The sequence below is a fragment of the Hyperolius riggenbachi genome, chromosome 1 (genome assembly GCF_040937935.1).
Source record: "Hyperolius riggenbachi isolate aHypRig1 chromosome 1, aHypRig1.pri, whole genome shotgun sequence".
Classification (NCBI taxonomy): domain Eukaryota; kingdom Metazoa; phylum Chordata; class Amphibia; order Anura; family Hyperoliidae; genus Hyperolius; species Hyperolius riggenbachi.
This window is the reverse complement of record NC_090646.1, coordinates 121901766-121921668: the sequence shown is the minus strand read 5'-3', so window position 1 is coordinate 121921668 and position 19903 is coordinate 121901766. Positions and strand designations below refer to the sequence as shown.

The 19903-nt window shown below is 44.2% G+C and overlaps 1 protein-coding gene across 1 annotated transcript in view; it reads left to right on the top strand.

Annotated features, from left to right (window-relative positions):
• Nucleotides 1-1242: 1242 nt before the first annotated feature.
• SMIM14 (small integral membrane protein 14) overlaps nucleotides 1243-19903 on the top strand; it is a 57295-nt gene continuing 38634 nt past the window's right edge. Inside the window, exon 1 of the mRNA XM_068278465.1 lies at nucleotides 1243-1378. The gene's annotated coding sequence lies outside the window, so the exon portion shown is untranslated. The remainder of the gene's footprint in view (nucleotides 1379-19903) is intronic.

The following is a 19903-nucleotide window of genomic DNA, read 5'->3' as shown; positions in this document are numbered from 1 at the left end:
GAATCACCCGCGTTCCTAGCCTGTCGGCTGCTGTCGCCGAACCTGGAAGTAGCCGCCGGCGGGGACAGGACGATTGGCGCGGGGCTGCGCTATAGCAGCATAGAGGGTGATATAGCGGCTGGGAACGCGGCAAATCACCCGCGTTCCCAGCCTGTCGGCGGCTGTCGACTAACCCGGAAGTAGCCGCCGGCGGGGACAGGACGATCGGAGCGGGGCTGCGAGGGCACCATACAGTTTCAGGAGGCGGAGGGATGCTCCGGGTGAGTAAAGATCATTTTTTGTTTTTGACTTAAAGGGATACTTAAGTCAAATAATAAAAATGATTTTTACTCACCTGGGGCTTCCCTCAGCCCCCTGCAGCTGTCCAGTGCCCTCGTAGCATCGCTCCGATCCTCCTGTCCCTGCTGGCGGCTCCTTCCGGTTTCGGCGACAGCCGCCGACAGGCTGGGAACGCGAGTGATTCTTTGCGTTCCCAGCCACAATAGCGCCCTCTATGCTGTTATTGCGGCAAGAAGGCCACAATAACAGCATAGAGGGTGATATTGTGGCTGGAAACGCGAAGAGTCACTCGCGTTCCCAGCCTGTCGGCGGCTGTCGCTGAAACCGGATGGAGCCGCCAGCAGGGACAGGAGGATCGGAGCGATGCTGCAAGGGCACCGCCGCACCGGACAGCTTCAGGGGGCTGAGGGATGCCTCGGGTGAGTAAAAATCATTTATTTTATTTTACTTAAGTATCCCTTTAAGTATTCCTTTAAAACGCCGAAAAAGCCCTCTAGTGTGAAAGGGCCCTTGTTCCGACGTGATAACCTACACGTCGAATTTGCCTACATCCACTATCAAACGTATAGCAGGTGGGTTAGGGTTGGGGGAGGGGAAGGGATAGTAAAAATCTATGGGATGTAGGTTAGTTCGACGTGTAGGATAAAGTGTTGGAGCACCCTCAATGTTACCCCTTCTGCCCAAGAGTAAAACTTTTGGACTAGCGTTCTACTTCAAAACGAAATTCTACCTTCAAAACAAATGTACTGTAAACCCACAAAACAGATATCCAAATAGTCTATCCTACATACAAACACAATACCCATATTATTACTATTTAGATTTCTTATACAAATAAAGCACACAGAAGAACGTCTGCATGCATAGCGCTCCTCCTCTCCGCTGTGGTCCGAGCAAGTTATTTGTCACGTGACACTAGCCGGTTCTGGCAGCTGCTGATTGGCCAGTCTCGGCTCATTCCCTTGGAAGCGGCGTGAGCGGGAAGGGGAGGGCTCTCCCGGGGAGATCCGGGTTCTGTGCACGAGCATGACGTGTACGGTCGAATCAAAACAGAGCAGGTGCTGTAGAGTGGAGGCTCCCGGCTCGGCGCTGCACATAGGTGAGGGGGGTCTGTCTGTGTTCTGTCACTGGTGAGATGTATGCCCACCATAGTGCTCTGCACTGCTGCCCTTCTCCCCTACCTCTTTGCCAGCTTATGTAGTTCTCTGCATGCAATGCATTCTTCTGTCTACACGCTAGAGCTATGCTGCCAGCTGTCACCTTATATTTTTGTTGTCGTTTCCTCATCACGCTCCTGCTATAGTAGGTGTCATTCTTTTGTATAACCTGTGTGTGAGTCCTGACCATAAACAAAGTGAATCTATACTGTATGGCTATACAGTAGACTGTCAGAAAATTGTATGGTGTGTACTAGTTTTAATAAGCAAGTGATGACAGCTCTTCTGTAAGTGTGCTACTAGTATTGTCAGTGAGAATCTGGTATATGCCTGTTTTTAGAGCCAAGGTAGTATTTATTATTATTCACTTAAAGTGAACCTGAAGCTGGGCATAAAAAAAAAAAAAAAAAAAAAAAAAAAGCTTAGTTACTTACCCGTCTATAAGGAAGGCTCTAGATTGAGACAGGTCATTTGGGAGCGCAATCACAGCTGCGTAGCGCCTGACCTGGGTGCCGCCATAGACGCAATGTTATTATGTCTGTGGCGGTGCAGCAGGAGTACATTTGAAATCGGCGCCGGGAGATTTGGGCGCAGGATCCAGCTGTTATATGGCTGGTCCTGCTTCTGTACAAGTCCGGCCCGAATTAATTACTATTCCCCCCTCCAGGCTGCCATGGATAGTGGGGGAATGAAATAATTCGGCTTCCAGCAATCAAATTATTATGATTTTTAAGCAACCTCAGCTCCGTCTTCTGACGGCACCGACGTTACTCACTGAGCGCCGCTATAGACTGATTCCCATTACAGTCTATGGCGGCGCTGGCTGCGCCCAAATCTAGCAGCGCTGAAAAGCACTGCTCCGCGCAGCAGGATTTACTTGTGTCCCCAAGTACTTCTGAAGATTTCCTCATCCATACTGTGCACCTGTGCCTTTGGCCATGCTTACGCCAAATAGTATCCTGGTCTACTTTTGAATTCCAGTACAAACCACTGACACTAATTAGTTACTGTATGCGTTCGCAACGATATGTGTTCTACATCGGTTTCCACAATGCATACGTTTTTCTCTGTGTGGTAATAAGCACTTTGTCATACAAAGGCCGTTATCATTGTCTATTGCGAGACTATGGATCATATGATGTATTACGTATATGTTGTGGGCCTGTGGGTTTTTTTTTGTGCTGTTTCTTTTTGTTGTATTGAATGGGGTGGATAAAATGTGTGTGAACGGTCGCCACGCATGCCATTGCAATGTAACGCATTGGCTATAGTATGAAAGGACACTTTTATTGCATTTGTTTTTATCAGGCATATGTGTGACAATAGGCTTTGTGCGGGAATTCATTTGTTGTTGGGAAAGGGTTATGTTTTTTTGTTTTGTTTTTGAAGTCTATGAAAGGACAGTCCGCACACCTACCCTTTAGTTGTAGGAGGAATTTTTTTCTCAACAACACATCAATAAGGTATATCAATAGTTTTCTTGTTAAGTGTTTTAAAAATGCCACTGCATCAGAAAGTTCTAGTTCCGAAATATACTAAGCCTAGTGATCCATCAATATGAGTGACTTGGTTGAACTGATAAAAAGATTTTGATATCCGTGCATTTGCTGAGAAGCAGATGAAAAGATGTAGAGTGCTTATCCAAAACACTCCTACCAAAGGACAGACTGGAGGAAGCATTTATAGAGCAATATCCTATCATATTTGCCATGAGATGCTTCACTGTGTTATATGGCTCATCTGGAGTGGGTTTGTAATGGCATTTATGGCTGTCAGTATAGGTGAGATGGAGGGAAAACAATCAACAAAATAGGTTCATAAAACGTTCCGTCTCAGTATTCTTCCTAGGCTCTTAGTGCTCCAACCGGCTAATTTTGGTGAGCACCCGGCTGTCAGCTGCTGTCCTTCTCATCCTTCTCCTGTGCTGTAAGCAGAGTTGCACCAGCCATGCATTCCTCTATCGTGCCCCACCTGGCTACTTTTTTATGCCACCCGGCTGTAAAAAAAATGTCTGGGGAGAACACTGTGTCTTATGTTTCCCGTGGGCCCACTTGACTTTCTGAAGTCAAATAAGATAGTAGTAAAACTGTAACTTTTTTAGTGAATGGATCTGCAGAACAGCAGTTTTCATAATTTTTGGTCTGCCAATACCTAGCGGCTTTGTGCAGAAGCAAAGATTTGTAGACCAAAACAGTCATGAACATTCGGAGGAATAGTCTTGCTTCCATACGACAGCATATTTTGAAACTTGTGGACTTTTTATTTTGTTACTGTTTTCCTTTTAGCCTTTGTTTATAGTAGGGTGTTGCGCAATGCGATGTTCACAGTGCGCCAGTTGCAGTGTGATCTAACCTAATGCGGCATCCCAACACACTGCGTGCAGTGCATTGCTACAAAACATGGTCGTTAAGGGTGACAGTGAAGCATACTTTTCACTGACTACTTCACTGTATGTGACGCAATGGTTGGGTAACGTGGCTTATGAATTTTATGTTCTGTTGCGCTGGGTTCCTGCTTTACAGGGAACACAGTGCCCCACTGTGAACCTAGCCTTAGTCCTCAAGCTGCTTGGCAGAGTATGCTTATGCCTATGCTTTTGCTTTGCTACCCTGTCAGATATTTTAAACAATCCCTACCTGTCAACCACTACCTAGTTCCCTATGGTCGATGGACAATTTTGTCATCACAGTCAGGCAGGATGTAAGGGCCAAGATATTTGGTGAAAAATACGGTATAGGCTGATAACATTAAGTGGATACACTTTTTATTTATTTATTTTTTTTATGCAACAAATTTGCCCGAATGTTACTTCAGCGTACCCACAGAATGAAAACCCTAGCAAGACTCAAGCCAGTGGCAAGCCTATTAATTGCGAAGCGGTGCACCGCGCTCCCATCGTGCACACTTGCTGTGTTGCCCAATGACTTGTATTGTTGCATAATCTGTGCGGTAGGTACAGATAATGCTGTAACGTGCTAGCGCCTTTGTGTTGGCATTGCGGCGTTTTGGATTGTCACAGGAGCCCTAGTGGTCAGACCGCAAATTGCCTTCCAATCGGTTTCAGCACACAGACCATGCAAGCTTTGGTCTCGATCTTTGCGCAGAAACAGACAGAAATTTAAGCAGCAGCCCGACCAGAAGGGAGCCTGTGGGGTACGGTAATTACAACTTACACACTATTTCAGGGTATCTGCCACCACCATTGGTATGGGCCAGTGGACCCAACTGACTGACTAGTCCTGCAAATAAAAACGGTTAAACACACTTTATTCTGTCTAGATATCAACAATAGTAGCGTCTCTTCAGAGACCTGAGTTCAGTTTCTGTGTATGCAGAATAATAGGGTAGCGGAACAGTGAAGGACTTTGATAAAGTCTTTATTCACGGCAATATAAATAATTAATATATACAGAAAATTATTAAAATCAACAATTATTTAGACATGAGATAACACAGTATGAAAATAAAGGGGAGAAAAAACGGATACTTAGAGTTCATGGAGAGGTGTCCTTTTGTGGGAAAACTTGTAAAGTTCTTGGTTTCAATCAACGTTCAGAGTTCAGACCAGGTGGATGCCAGCATATCCTCAAGCTGGCACAGATGAGATCAAGATGATGTTTTAGGGTGGAGGACCCTGAGTTTGGCTCCTCTGCCATTCTTCTGCCCCTGATCCAGTAGGAGGGAGTGAGGGCGGGAGCCACACACCCCCTTAGAATATGAGATGAGTCCTCCCCTTGTCCTGGGGACCAGAAATCGTATCTAACCATATATGGGCTCTATCTCACAGAACCGTACAGGTCAGGGCATATTTACTAACATTTTCAGGTCTGTCTCGATTTACCCAGCAGTCTGATACCAAACATGAGTGGTGGAACCCCTGTGGTATCATCAGGACACTTTCGAACGGCCTAACTGGCAGTCTTTACCTCAGAATGTTCTGAAATGTTCTCAGAACCAGCACCAGACAGGGCCCTACATGCTCTGTTAGTTTGGGGGGTCTGCCAGCCTGGCAATACAGAAAATATGACACATATAGCAGTTTATGGAATATGATCTACATCTGGGATTTACAGCAGGTCATTCCCAGGCAAAGGCTCGTTTGAAGTTTGAGGGCAGCCAGCTACGTGTTAGCTCCCCTACTGGGATTGTAGCCAAAATGTCTAACTTTCCCCAACTAGATTGTTTCTGCCATCATTCTGCTTATCAACTATATCTGATGGATGGGCCATCAGCACAGCTTGAAGCCACGGACACTCTGCAGCAGGCTCGTGCCTTTTGGTGGAAGAAGGACTGTCTTTATTAAAAAAAGAAAAACCAGGAATGTCAGTTCTGCTCGCTGCAATGACTAGCAGATCTGACCAAGAAATCGGAGAAACCGACGGCGAATCTCCCAGATTCGCCTACGTTCCTCCCGGCTGTTCCGAGACAGCTGGGAGAAAGGGAAACTCCAGGTTGCTACAGGTAGCCCCTACACAACCAATCCAGATTCTATTGATCTGAATCGTAATCGATGCAGAGAATCGATTGCGATCGCATTTCTTCACGGGTGGTTCTAGGACGCGTCTGCGGTCCCGCAACCGTCCGTGAAATGGATACTTCTGGTGCACTGCATCACGTAAACTGTGCAAGTCTCCATAGTCTTGCACGGTCTTTGCATTGGGGAAGCGTACCATGGAGCAATGCAGTGCACGACTGTGCAATTATAGTTGTCTGCTTCTAGTTTAGTTGATGCCAAAACAATAACTTTTTAAAGTAATCTGTAGAAACTCAGTCTCTGTCTACTTACTGCATTTGTCACTGCTGTAGGCTGCAATATTGTCAAAAAGATTCAATATGTGCCTCATCCCTTGCAATCTAAATAACAGGATGATGCAGTCGTAATAATAGTCTAAGGGCTCGTTTCCACTAGAGCGAATCTGCATGCGTTTCCTGCATGCAGATTCGCTCAAACAATACAAGTGGATGGCGCCGTTTCCACTTGTCAGGAATTCTGTGCGGCTCGCTCTGCAGAAAAAATCTGCACAGCAGAGCCGTCAGAATTCGCACGCCGCACACCCGCACGCGAATCGTCGGTCATGTAACTAAATAGGAAAACCGCAAGCACTTGAGTCTTGCGGTTTTCCCGGCGTTTCCGCGTGCGATTTCGTTTAAAAACCCATGTCAATGCTTGCCGGCATTGACATGGTTAAAATCGCGTTGTTAAAATCGCGAACGATTCCGCGTGAAAATCCGCATGAAAACGTCAACGAATCCGCAACCGTATGCGGATTCGTTGATGCGTTTTCCGCGAGCAAATCACACCGCACAAGTGGAAACGTACCCTAAAGGTGGCCATACACTGGTCGGATTTGCCATCAGATCGACCAACAGGTAGATCCCTCTCTGATCGAATCTGATCAGAGAGGGATCGTATGGCTGCCTTTACTGCAAACAGATTGTGAATCGATTTCACTATGAAACTGATTCACAATCTGTGCAGCTGCAGCCGCCGCCCCCTCGCCCCCCGCATACATTACCTGATCCAGCCGGCGCTAGTCCCCTGGTCTCCGCTGTCTCTTCTCCGCTCTGGGCTCCAGGGCTACAGCTTCACTTTACTTCCTGCCGGGGGAAGTTTAAACAGTAGAGGGCGCTCTATTGTTTAAACTTCCTGTCGGGACAGGAAGTAAGTGAAGCCAGCCGGAGCCCAGCGCTGAGAGAGCGGGGACAAGCGCTGGCGGAACAGGTAATGTATTGCCGCTATCGTCGGTTGTTAGACATTCGAATGCCGCTATGGACGCACTCCCTACCTGCCGGCGATCAAGCGAAATCTTCGGCATGGACGGATCGACGGGAACGATCGACTTCGGACAGAAATCGACTGCTCGTTCAGCGTTTGCGCAACGATTTCACAGCAGATTCGATCAGTGATCGAATCTGCTGTATATCGGCGGGAAAATCGTGAAGTGTATGGGCCCCTCAGTAGATGCCTCAGTAGACACATCTTCAGACCATTTCTAGACAATTTTTGGCTGCATTGGAGTTGTTTCACTCAAGAAAGGTAACATCCCGGCACTAGGTTTGCTAAGCTAGTACTGTAGATGGTATTTTTAGATATGTGCATGGAGAGAGCTATAGCTTCATCCTGTAGTGATGTTTAGGTTTCCAAGGGCTGGTACCTATGATCAGAACTTTGGACAGCTCTTGATATTCCGATCAGGCGTGGATGCCAAATCAACACAAGTGTAAGATGGCTCCTGCATACCTTTTGCTTTAGGCATGTACTGAAAAATGTCCCACTCTCGTGATAGCATCTACATCATTTGTTTGAACATCCACAGGAACTGACTTGTGCAAGACCATGCAATATCTACCAGCATGGCTAGTCACTTGTCGTCCATTTTCAATTCTAAGTTCGGACTTTTAAAGAAAAGATTCAAGACACACAGGGACACCGGGATCCCATTCTTGTGTAATATCACATGATACTTGGGGATATAAATAAAACAGTATAAGATTATACTCACAAAGCTGGCTTGCTAGAGAAGCCACCACTCCTAAGAGCATGTGGAGAAGTTCTGTCCCCACTCGACCTTGTGGATGGGATGCGGTGGTCACTGCTCCAAAAAAGGGGGGACGGTCTCACTCTAGGTGAGGCTGTGAAGAGAGTCCCTCTGAAGGGGGTCACTGGTCGATACTGGAAGGAGGTGCCTAAGGGTGGTAAAGGTGTGTATTGTATGTGGCAAAAATAGGTAGTAAGAGTAATTCTAAGAGTATGATGTTAAGAAAACAAAACAAATGTATTGTGCACATAGGACAACACTTTTTGGGATGAAAACCTCTTCATCACCTCAACTAAAAGTGTGGTTAGTAGAAACAGGATCAGCCTGAGGTTTTTTTGAACATCACACTCTGAATTACTTATTAGAGGTAAGATTCTCTTACCACCTATTTTTGCCACATGCAATACACACCTTTACCACCATCGGGAGCTTCCTACCTCCTTCCCTTTTCAATTCTGAATTCCCTTCCAATAAATAAACCATCTTATTTTTAATCAGAAGTAAACATTGAGTGGTATGTACCAGGCCTGTTAAAGCGGACCCAAACCAAACATTTTTTTAATTAAAAATATTTAGTTGCATGACTCTGACACATGCAAAGATAAATAAACACTCCTTCAAACCTATGATCATTTCAGTGCATGCTTTTCACCCTTCTCTTTTCATTGCTAGGGTTATACTGGGGGCAGCCATTAGCAATTCCTCCATTGCCGGACACCATCTACTCCACCAGTTTGCCGGAACTGTAAAATATTTTAGATTTGTCATCATGCAGCTGAAAAAAGGCTGCTATTTATTATTATAATTTAGAGAATAGATTTTATTTCTGAAATCTTGTATTTTTAAATTTGGGTCCACTTTAATAACTTTTCTATTTAGGTGTCTGAATCCATAACCGATGTGGTTAGATTAGAACAATTAAATGCATCTATTGCCGTAAAGAGTTCCCTTTATGAGTAGGAAAGAGCAAGTAGAGGAAGCTAGTAACTTGTAATGCAAAGAGAGTGATTTAGCTGTGGAATGAAGAATCCTTTGGGGTAAACAGCTGTTTTTCCCTTTCCCACTCCCAGGATTATGGTAGCCTGCATTTTGGCAGGATGTCTCTTCTCTATTCTGTAGTCATGAAGTTGACTCACAAGATCCAGCAGTGTTGCGTGTGTCAGTGTCTTGGTGTGTCTTTGTGCATCATCATGTTTCAGCCGTCAAGAAAAAAACAAAACTTCCAGGCCACCATACATTATTAGATAGGTAAACAAACGGTATCTAACTGATATTGATCATTCTCTTCCTGGTTCCCGCCCTGCATTCTCAGAATTACATCATATGTCAGCACACATTTCATGCTATCTCAATGGGCTTGATTCACAAAAAGCGTGTGAAGTGTTAGCACGCCAGTGAAAAGCCACTTAGCACGTGCAAACTGGCTTTGCATGCGCTAATATGCGCACAAAGTTCTGTGCGCAATGCTTTGCGTGCAAAATCAGCTGCTTCGCGTGCTAAGTAGCGTGATGAGCATACTTTGCATGCAAAGCGGCTGATTTACATGCAAACAGAACGTATGGCGCAGCGCCGTTCGCACGATAAAATAGCACGCGATCAGTAACAACTTTGCAGTGCAAACTTCTTAGCACCCTAGTTTGCACATGCAAAGCTTTTAGACGTGCTAACTATGTTAGCACGCTTTAGTGAATCAAGCCAAATGTGACCATTGCTGGTAAACTGGTAGAACATATCCCATTAAAGAATGTATTCACTGCTGCAGTACCTAAGTGATATATTTGCTGTGGTGCCCGTGTGGGCTTCAGTACTTGGGCAGGACTAAGAGAAATTTAAAAGTAAGAATCAATGAACACATCAATAATATTGCGAAGGGGTTTAGGGGGCATAGTGTGTCAACACATTTTGCTGAGAAGCATAACTGTGACCCCGAACTATTAAAATTTTGTGGAATACAAAGGCTGATTCCTGGGTGGAGAGGGTGTCATAAAATCATAGATTTCCAAATTAGAAACAAGGTGGCTTTTTGAATTAAAAACGATGACACCGAGAGGGTTAAACATGGAGCTGGATTTAAATTGTTTTATAGCGAATGATTAAATTGTTTTACAGTGAATCAGTAATTGCATTATGATGGCAAATGTTGGGATATGGATATGTAGGGGTATGCGGGCATGTACATAGTTTATATCACTGTGGCTATGGTGGTACTTGGATTTTAAACTGATTTAAGATATTAAAATATTAATTTTCATATATATGTTACGGCCAGAACCCGAAGTTTGCCCACTTCTGGATCTGGCCAGTCAATGTGCGAAGTGGAGGCGGCGCTGTGGCCAATGTCCGAAATGAGCCGAATCCTGGCGCCTCCGATCATTTTCCCCCGGCGCTGGCTCCGCCCCCTGTCTCCCTGCTATCGGCTTCTGACAGTCGGGGGACACATGCGTCCCCCCAGAGCCATTAGTGGCTGCAGGAAGGCAGAGGCAGGAAAGCAGGAATTCGTTCTTACCTGCAGAGCGGGTGCTGACAGAAGCAATGGCTGCAGTGCTCCCCGCTCTGCTTTTCTGCAGCCACGAACGACTCTGGGGTGAAGGGGGGGGGGGGGGGGAGGAGACTCGTGTGTCTCCGGCTGACTGAAAGCACGTCGCCGGCTCTAATTGGGAGATTAAACAAGTGTAGTATAGGAATTGTAGGCAGCATGGGTGATGAGGCACATGGTTGAGCATCAGCCAATAGGATGACTGGATGCTCGCTGTCGCAGTGGATATGCTGCGCACCAGGCGTGAAAGCAGAAAGGGTTTGCACAGTAGGGGTGGGGAGTAAGTATACGAGGTGCGGAATGGCTGGGAACACTTGAGAATTGTGGGTAATGTAGTTCGTATGGAAGGAGGAGGGCGGATCACATTCAGATGGCCAGCGCTGATGCTGGGAAGTGTAATGTAATATAAGGCGTCAACACACTGCGAGAAGCCATGCCCCTGATGAGTCATTAACGAAACCGTTTGGGCGGAGCTTGGAGAGCAGTGTGAGGACGCAGAGTCCACGTGGTTTTACTTATATGCGCATTTTTACTACAGAATTGTGAGTGCAATTTTTAACTGCTAATACTTTTAATAAACGGTATCACGCTATGGTAGTTCTATTTTTGAGTTTTTGAAAGGTACTCCTTGAGGAGAGATCGGTTTGGAGAATCATAAGCGCTATTGCTGGTTCTGAAGGGAATCAGCCTATAGATCTGGTGAGCGACTTTTGTTTACAATTGGTGAAGGGTTGATCCCAGTGAAGTCACTGATCCCTGCATGTAGTGCACTGGAGGTGTTATGCTTATGCAGACAGTATTACGCTATGGGGAGTGTTTTGTTTCTCTGTTGCATATGACCATTGGAGGAATACAGGGGACAGCGTGAAGGGGATGCCTGAGGGAGAACCGTACTTAAGCGCATTTGCTGATCTGTGAGGTGGTCAGCCAAAGTATAGCGTAGCATGTATTCTTAGAACATTGAAGACCTACAGGAGACTTTTTTTTTATGATGTATTCCAAAGACTGGTTGTCTGATTAAAAGCAAAAATTGGGTCTAGTTGGACTTTTAGTCTGAAATTGAGTATTATCTGTGCAAATGTACCTTTGTTGAGCGCATTTCTGTTTGCATCAAATTGATTTTAGGTTACCACCTACTGGCATTGCGCACCAAAGGAATTCTTAGAGTTTTTATACTATCTAATTTGGTATTATATTGGGTGGAGCGCAAGTGCCACTAGGGATTAACATTGCTGGTTATTAGTTTTGTATTGCTCAATAAAATTTGATGTTTTTATCTAGTCTAATATCAGAATAAAATTTTAAAGGGATCTGGGCTCTAAACTCAGATAGCCAGCGGCTAACAGAACATACCAAAATAAATGAGATTGTTGGTGCCGCATATCCAACAGGCATGTGGTTTAAGCTCCTTTGCTGGCGTCAAGGCCTGCAAGTGTTCCCCAACCATGTCCTCAAGGCCCACTAAGGCCTGGTGCACACCAAAAACCGCTAGCAGATCCGCAAAACGCTAGCGGTTTTGGAAATTCTTTTTCTTTTATGTAGCGTTTTAGCTAGAGTTTCGCGGTTTTGGTGTAGTAGATTTCATATATTGTTACAGTAAAGCTGTTACTGAACAGCTTCTGTAACAAAAACGGCAACAAAACCTCTCTGAACAGGCGTTTTTCAGAGCGGTTTGCGTTTTTCCTATACTTAACATTGGAGGCAGAAACTCCTCCGCAATCCAGAAAATGCCTCAGCCCAGGAGTATGCTTTTCAGCAAAACGCCTCCCGCTCTGGTGTGAACCACCTCATTGAAACACATTACCCTAGCGTATTCGCAAGCGGCTGCAAAAATGCCAGAAAACCCGCTGGGTGTGCACCAGCCCTAAGGGCCCTTTTCCACTAGCAATCGCAATCACAAATCACAAACGCCAGTGATTGCGATTGCGATTTTTCATTAACTCTGTTATGCGATTGCGATTTGCGAATTTCATTTGCATTGCATTATCATTGTAAAAATCGCTCCTGCAAGCGATTGCGATTTGCGATTAGCGATTTCCAAATCGAATCACTGTAGTGGAAAATACTTCTCGTGATTTCTATGATAAAGTAACAACCCTAGCGATTTATAAATCACTAGCAATTTGCGATTTTGTGATTCAGCAATCACAATCGCTCTAGTGGAAAAGGGCCCTCAAAGAGCATGTTTTGTGGAAATCCACACAGGTAGGTAATCAGCTCTGCTGAGACATTAATTACTCCACCTGTAAATGTTTGTGGTTTCCTGCAAAACGTACTGTTGGTGGGCCTTGAGGACAGGGTTGGGGAACTGTGTCCTAAAGGAGTCCCTACATTTAAAGGGGAACTTCAGCCTAAACAAACATACTGTCATTAAGTTACATTAGTTATGTTAGTTAGAATAGATAGGTAATCTAATTTTTTACCCACCCGGTTTTAAAAGAATAGGCAAATGTTTGTGATTCATGGGGGCTGCCATCTTTGTCATGGGGGCAGCCATCTTTTTGGTTGAAAGGAGGTGACAAGGAGCATTAAGGCCCCATACACACATCAGACCATAGTCTTTTGAAAATGAAAGATCACAGACCAATCTTACCACCCTTCATGTAGTATGAGAGCCATACTCTACACAGTCTTTTCTATGGAGCTGAACTCCACATCAGAAAAAAATCTTTGCAAGATGCTGCACACACAGATGCTGTACAGACACAAAAGATCAGTATCTGCAAAAGTTCTGTTCCTGCCAAAAATCCATTCCTGCAAATTGCAATGATAGTCTATGAGATCTGCAGATCATCATACACACATGATTTAACTGACATTCATTTGCATATCAAGCAATCATCCGCAGATCTGAAAATCCATCCTGGTGGATCTGATCTGCAGATGAATGTCAGTTAAATCATGTGTGTATGATGATCTGCAGATCTCATAGACTATCATTGCAATTTGCAGGAATGGATTTTTGGCAGGAACGGATCTTTTGCAGATACTGATCTTTTGTGTCTGTACAGCATCTGTGTGTGCAGCATCTTGCAAAGCTTTTTTTTCTGATGTGGAGTTCAGCTCCATAGAAAAGACTGTGTAGAGTATGGCTCTCATACTACATGAAGGGTGGTAAGATTGGTCTGTGATCTTTCATTTTCCAAAGACTATAGTCTGATGTGTGTATGCACCTTTAGACACAGTTCCAACTGTCCTTTGTCCTGATAACCCCTCCCAGCTGCATGCGCTAGACTTTAAATGTAAAATTCAAAATGTATAAAAAAAAAAAAAAATGGAATCAAAATAGCAGAACGAGAACATCATCAGAAATCCCATCATGCTTTGCACAGCATCAGGGGAAAATGCCCGCAGTATTCTTCTGTGCAGCTAAAAATGAGGCTTGTATAAGAGGAACAAAGTTCTAATGCTGTGAAACTGTTAAAGAAACACCAGGCCTTTTCAGTGCTGATGAGTCGATTTTTAGTCTGGAGGTTCACTTTAACACACAATTTTTTAAATATCTTTTCAGTTTAAGAATTGCAATCAATTTTTCTGACTGATTGTAACATTTCAAAAATATGACCAATGTACTACACATGTGTGTTCAAATTTTCCCCAATTATGAAAAAATGATAGAAAACTCAGAAAATTTAGCTTGGGTCTGTAAATCAAGTAATTGACAATCTACCCTACTCTATTCAATTTTCATAAAAATTGATCCAAAAAATCCAACACTCCCAATCTTCTTCTTTTATCGAATAACAATGGGAAATTTGATCTGATTTCTCAAATTAATGAAAACTCTCAATTTTTTTTTTTTTTTTTTTAATTTTTCTTTTCTTTGGAACAGATCATTTTTATCAAATTGCCATAAAATTGGATCATTTTATTATAAGGTGTGTGGCCACCTTACCTGTGGATGCATCCGTATCCTACTCAAGCAATGGGGCATATCTGTAGTTGGACACGTCTGATACAAGATAAAAAGCTTGAGAGCAAACTTACACAAATTTGACAGATTGTTTAAAAATTGCCCTTTGAAACTCCCTGTGGCCAGATTCAGTACAGTGTGTATTGTTTGTTTTTCTTGCGCAAAATATTTTCTATTCTTATCTACAAAATACCTTCAGCAAGTGAAAAATACAGACAAGCAGGTAAGAATAGTTTCCCAAACGGTAACTAAAGATAACTTGTTTTGAGTCTTTTAATTGTATGCTGGGGTCAGTAAAAGTATTTTTATTGATAAAGTGCTTTAAATCCCATGTGATAAGACCCAGGAAAAAGTTTATTGCATCAGGGTGGAATTTTTCTGGGAAAAGAATGATTTTTGGTGAGTGTGTATCGAGAATTCATTTCTGCTGCTGCCAATTCTGGCATTCTGCCGGATTTCTGCCAACTGTAATACGCCTCCTAAAAAATTTGATTGTAAAAAAAAAAAAAAAAAAAAGTGTGTGTGTGTGTGTGTATATATATGTATGTGTGTGTGTGTGTGTGTGTATATGCCAAAGATGTAAGAATCCTCTGGTTGCCACGAGAGAAGTTAGACTGTTTGATGGAAAGGCTTCGGTTGTGACACGCTGTCACTAAAGTCCTGAGTGGGAGGACCTGGCTAGTAGGTGATTCAACCCACCTGCAGCTACTTGTAATAGAGTTCTCAAGTTAAAGAGGAACTTTAGCCTAAACAAACATACTGTCATTAAGTTACATTAGTTATGTTAAGTAAAATCGATTGGTAATCTCTTACCCGCTCTGTTTTCAAAGAACAGGCAAATGTTTATGATTGCATGGGGGCAGCCATCTTTTTGGTTGAAAGGAGGTGACAGGGAGCATGAGACACAATTCCAACTGTCCTATGTCCTAATCACCCCTCCCAGCTGCATGCGCTAGGCAACGAGGACAACATCAGAAATACCATCATGCTTTGCACAGCGTCAGGGGAAAAATGCCCAGGCAGCTTTCTTCTGTGCAGCTAAAAAAACTGTTAAACACCTTAGGGCCTGTACACACTGCTGCGCTTGCGCTGCGCTTTTCAAATCGCATGCTCTTTTTAATCGCAAGGTCTTTTGAAAAATAATCGTGGAGACCTGTACACACTGGTGCGATGCACTTTTCCTATTCTCATGAAGGCTTGCGATTTAAAAATCGCATGCGATTTTAAAAGCGCAGCAGTGTGTACAGGCCCTTAAACGCCTTTTGAGTGCTGCTGAGTAGATTTTTAGTCTGGAGTCACTTTAAGGTGGATTAGCTCTTATAATTTCACTGCTATAACAGCGTTCTGTTAAAGCAAACCTGGAGCAAAAAAAACATGAGATATTAAAATGTATGTGTAGTACAGCTGAGAGGTACAGACGAACCAGAACTCATTGGAGTGTGTATGGGGCTACAATGGTCCGAAAAGTCCCCTTACTAAAATGCTAACAAAAACAAAAGTTTGCTTTCTTAAAACAGAATTTGCGATAATTCAGGTTGGAGTGAGCTTGAGATGTCTCCCAGTGCATCACTGCTGAATATATGCAAATTAACCATTGTTACCCTTCGAAGCTAAAAACCCCTCCAGAACCGCTGGACCCTACTCCATAGAGCCAAATTAATCCATGCCATGCACTGATGAGGCTCAAACAATCCGAAGCAGTCTGTATGCATGTTGGATTATTATGGCTCTGTACAAATTAACAAGCTGACACATCATTGCATTCCAGCGGTTCTGGAGGTGTGTTTAGCTTCTAAGGGTAGAATGGTTAATTTGCATATATTCAGCAGTGATGCCCTGGGAGACATCTCGAGCTCACTCCAACCTGAATTATCGCAAATTCTTTTTGTTTTAAGAAAGCAAACAATGAGCAACAGCTTGTACTGCAGGAAAACTCAAAGTTTCATTATTTCTGCTTTGATTTGTAGCTTAAAATACAGAAAGTGGTTTTAAAACTGCAACTGTGGCAGTATGATGAAAAAAAAATGTATGTCTGTATAAGGGCTGCTTTGGTTGGGAATCTAGCATGTGTACAGATGCCCCCGACTGCCCTTAATGCGTTGGCGGTTGATCTGTCTCAGTGGATCAGCTTGGATGAGGACATTGGTGATTTTTTTTTTCTTTCTCCCCTCTCTCTGGCTGTTCTGTCATGCTCTGCTCTGTCAGCCCTCCTCCCCCCCCACCCCCCCCCCCCTTCACAAGAACAGAAGGCGTCTGAACAGAACTCAGCCCAAGGGATCCTGATCCCTGCTGGGGAACATTCCGCAAATGTGTACCCACCTTCAGGAGGCTGGGGGGTGCTTAGCTGTGACATACGAATATTATAGGTTGTACATTGATGTCCCAGCACTCTAATATAGAAATGGGCATTGAGATGCCGGTAATCCCAGCTTGCATGCAGCTTGGAACTAGGCCAGAACTTAAAGGACAACTGTAGTGAGAGGTATATGGAGGCTGCCATATTTATTTCCCATTAAACAATAGTAGTTGCCTGGCAGACCTGCTGATCTATTTGGCCCCGAAACAAGCATGCAGCTAATTTTGTCAGATATGACAATAATGTCAGAAACACCTGATCTACTGCATGCTTGTTCAGGGTCTAGGGCTAAAAGTATTAGAGGCAGAGGATCAGCAGGACAGCCAGGCAACTAGTATTGCTTAAAAGGAAAGAAATATGGCAGCCTTCATATCCCTCTCACTACAGTTGTCCTTTAAAGTGGATCTGAACTCTTGCATAGGACACAAGGAAAACAGAGAGAAATGCACCCTGTGCATTTTTAGATAGAAGAGCCTGTCTAATCCCTCCTCCTCCAAGTAATCACAAGCGTAATTTGAACTCCCAGCTGTGTCCGGCCTTTGTGGCATTATAAAAACCTGTCATGTTCTGGATCGTGTTTCATCATTTGTTCCTGGTAGGCTGAAAGATGCGTTACGCTCTGTGAGCAGATTCAGTCTTCCAGGTGAACTTGACCCAAAGTTCTGTTAGCTGTGCTTGGCTTCTGCCTTGTCATCCCTTATGTTAATCTGCTTACTGTTCTTTAACTGAACTTTTGTCAAGCAGAGCAATAAGAGGTGAGTGAGAGGAGATGACATAGGTAGGCATTCACTGAGCCCATACGTCTGTGGTGTCTGGCACACATAGCAGCAGGGCTGTGGAGTCGGTACAAAAATATTCCAACTCCGACTCCTCAGTTTATGAAATCTCAGACTCCAACTCCGGGTACCCAAAATGGCTCAGACTCCGGCTCCTTAGTCTAATACTTACCAGGGCTGTGGATTTTGTACAAAAATCATCCGACTCTGGGTACCCAAAATTGCTCTGACTCCGACTCCACAGCCCTGCATTGCAGAGACATAAATGATCACCTCTCCTTTAAAGAATACCCTAGTTGGCATGTGACATCATGAGATAGACATGTGTATGTACAGTACCAAGCATACAAATAACTATGCTGTGATCCATTTTTTTTCTCTGCCCAAAAGAGCTAATATTCAGGTATGCAAGTGACCGTCTGTCTGGGACAGGGTCGGGTTGGACTGTAGCGTAACCTTCACTGATAAGGAATTACAGCCACAAAACTCTTTCCTGGCGGAAAAATGCTTCTGAGATAGTTCATAGATTTTAGCTCTGGCATACTTCAATGAATGTGTCATTGATCAGAGATGATGAAACGATAAAAAAGAGAAACCGTGACCAAGAATTGAACTTTATCCCAATCAGTAGCTGATACCCCCCCCCCCCCCCCTTTTACATGAGAAATCTATTCCTTTTAACAAACTGATCAGGGGGCTCTGTATGGCTGATATTGTGGTGAAACTCCTCCCACAGGAAACTCTGAGGACCATGGTACTCCTGGCAGTTTCCTGTCTGTGAACCTTGTTGCATTGTGGGAAATAGCTGTTTACAGCTGTTTCCAACTGCCAAAACAGCAAGCAGCAGCTACATCACCTGCCAGCAGTAAAAATTTCACCATGTGATGTCAGAATGTAAATCAGGGATTTAAAAGATTTTACAATGGGCAAACAGTGACTAAATCATTTATACATACCGTAATTATTGTAAAAATTAAGCACTTTTTGTTTATTACATTATTTACACTGGAGTCACATATAAAATGAAACTTTGGGATATCTAAAAAGTTATTGCAAGAGAAAGAGGATAGATGCAACTGTTTCTCATAATTTTATTTTCTCCTCCCAACCCTGCACTCAAAGCCCACGAACAGTGCAATGTAGACAATTGCACATATTCACAGGTAATAATATTTAGTGACTCAGCAATGCTTATTAACTAACTACCTTTTGGCTGGATAGTGTAATTGTTAATTGGAAACTGAAGTGAGGTATATGGAGGCTGACATAATTATTTCCTTTTAAGCAATACCAGTTGCCTGGCTGTCCCGCTGATCCTCTGCCTCTAATACTTTTAGAACCTGAACAAGCATGCAGCAGATCAGGTGTTCCGGACATTTTTGTCAGATCTGACAAGATATTAGCTACATGCTTGTTTCTGGTATGATTCAGCCCCTATTGCAGCCAAATAGAGCAGCAGGGCTGCCAGGCAACTGGTATTGTTTAACCTCCCTGGCGTTCTATTAAGATCGCCAGGGAGGCTGCGGGAGGGTTTTTTTTAAATAAAAAAAAAAAGTATTTCATGCAGCCAACTTTTTGAAAGCCCACTAGAGGGCGCTCCGTATGCGCATTTCCGATCGCCTCCGGCGATCAGAAGTAACAAGGAAGGCCGCAATGAGCGGCCTTCCTTGTTTCGCTTTCCTCGTCGCCATGGCGATGAGCGGAGTGACGTCATGGACGTCAGCCGACGTCCTGACGTCTGCCGCCTCCGATCCAGCCCTTAGCGCTTAGAACTGTTTGTTCCGGCTGCGCTGGGCTCAGGCGGCTGGGGGGACCCTCTTTCGCCGCTGCACGCGGCGGATCGCTGCGCTGCGGCGGCGATCAGGTAGCACACGCAGCTGGCAAAGTGCCGGCTGCGTGTGCTCCTTTTTATTTGATAGAAATCGGCCCAGCGGGGCCTGAGAAATCCTCCTGCGCAGGTTACCCCGAGCTGAGCTCGGGATAACCGGCAAGGAGGATAAAAGGAAATTAATATGGCAGCCTCCTTTTACGTCTCACTTCAGTTGTCCTTTAATAACCACCCTGGCGTTCTATTAAGATCGCCAGGGCAGCTGCGGGAGGGTTTTTTTTAAATAAAAAAAAAACTATTTCATGCAGCCAACTGAAAGTTGGCTGCATGAAAGCCCACTAGAGGGCGCTCCGGAGGCGTTCTTCCGATCGCCTCCGGCGCCCAGAATAAACAAGGAAGGCCGCAATGAGCGGCCTTCCTTGTTTTGCTTAGATCGTCGCCATAGCGACTAGCGGAGTGACGTCATGGACGTCAGCCTACGTCCTGACGTCAGCCGCCTCCAATCCAGCCCTTAGCGCT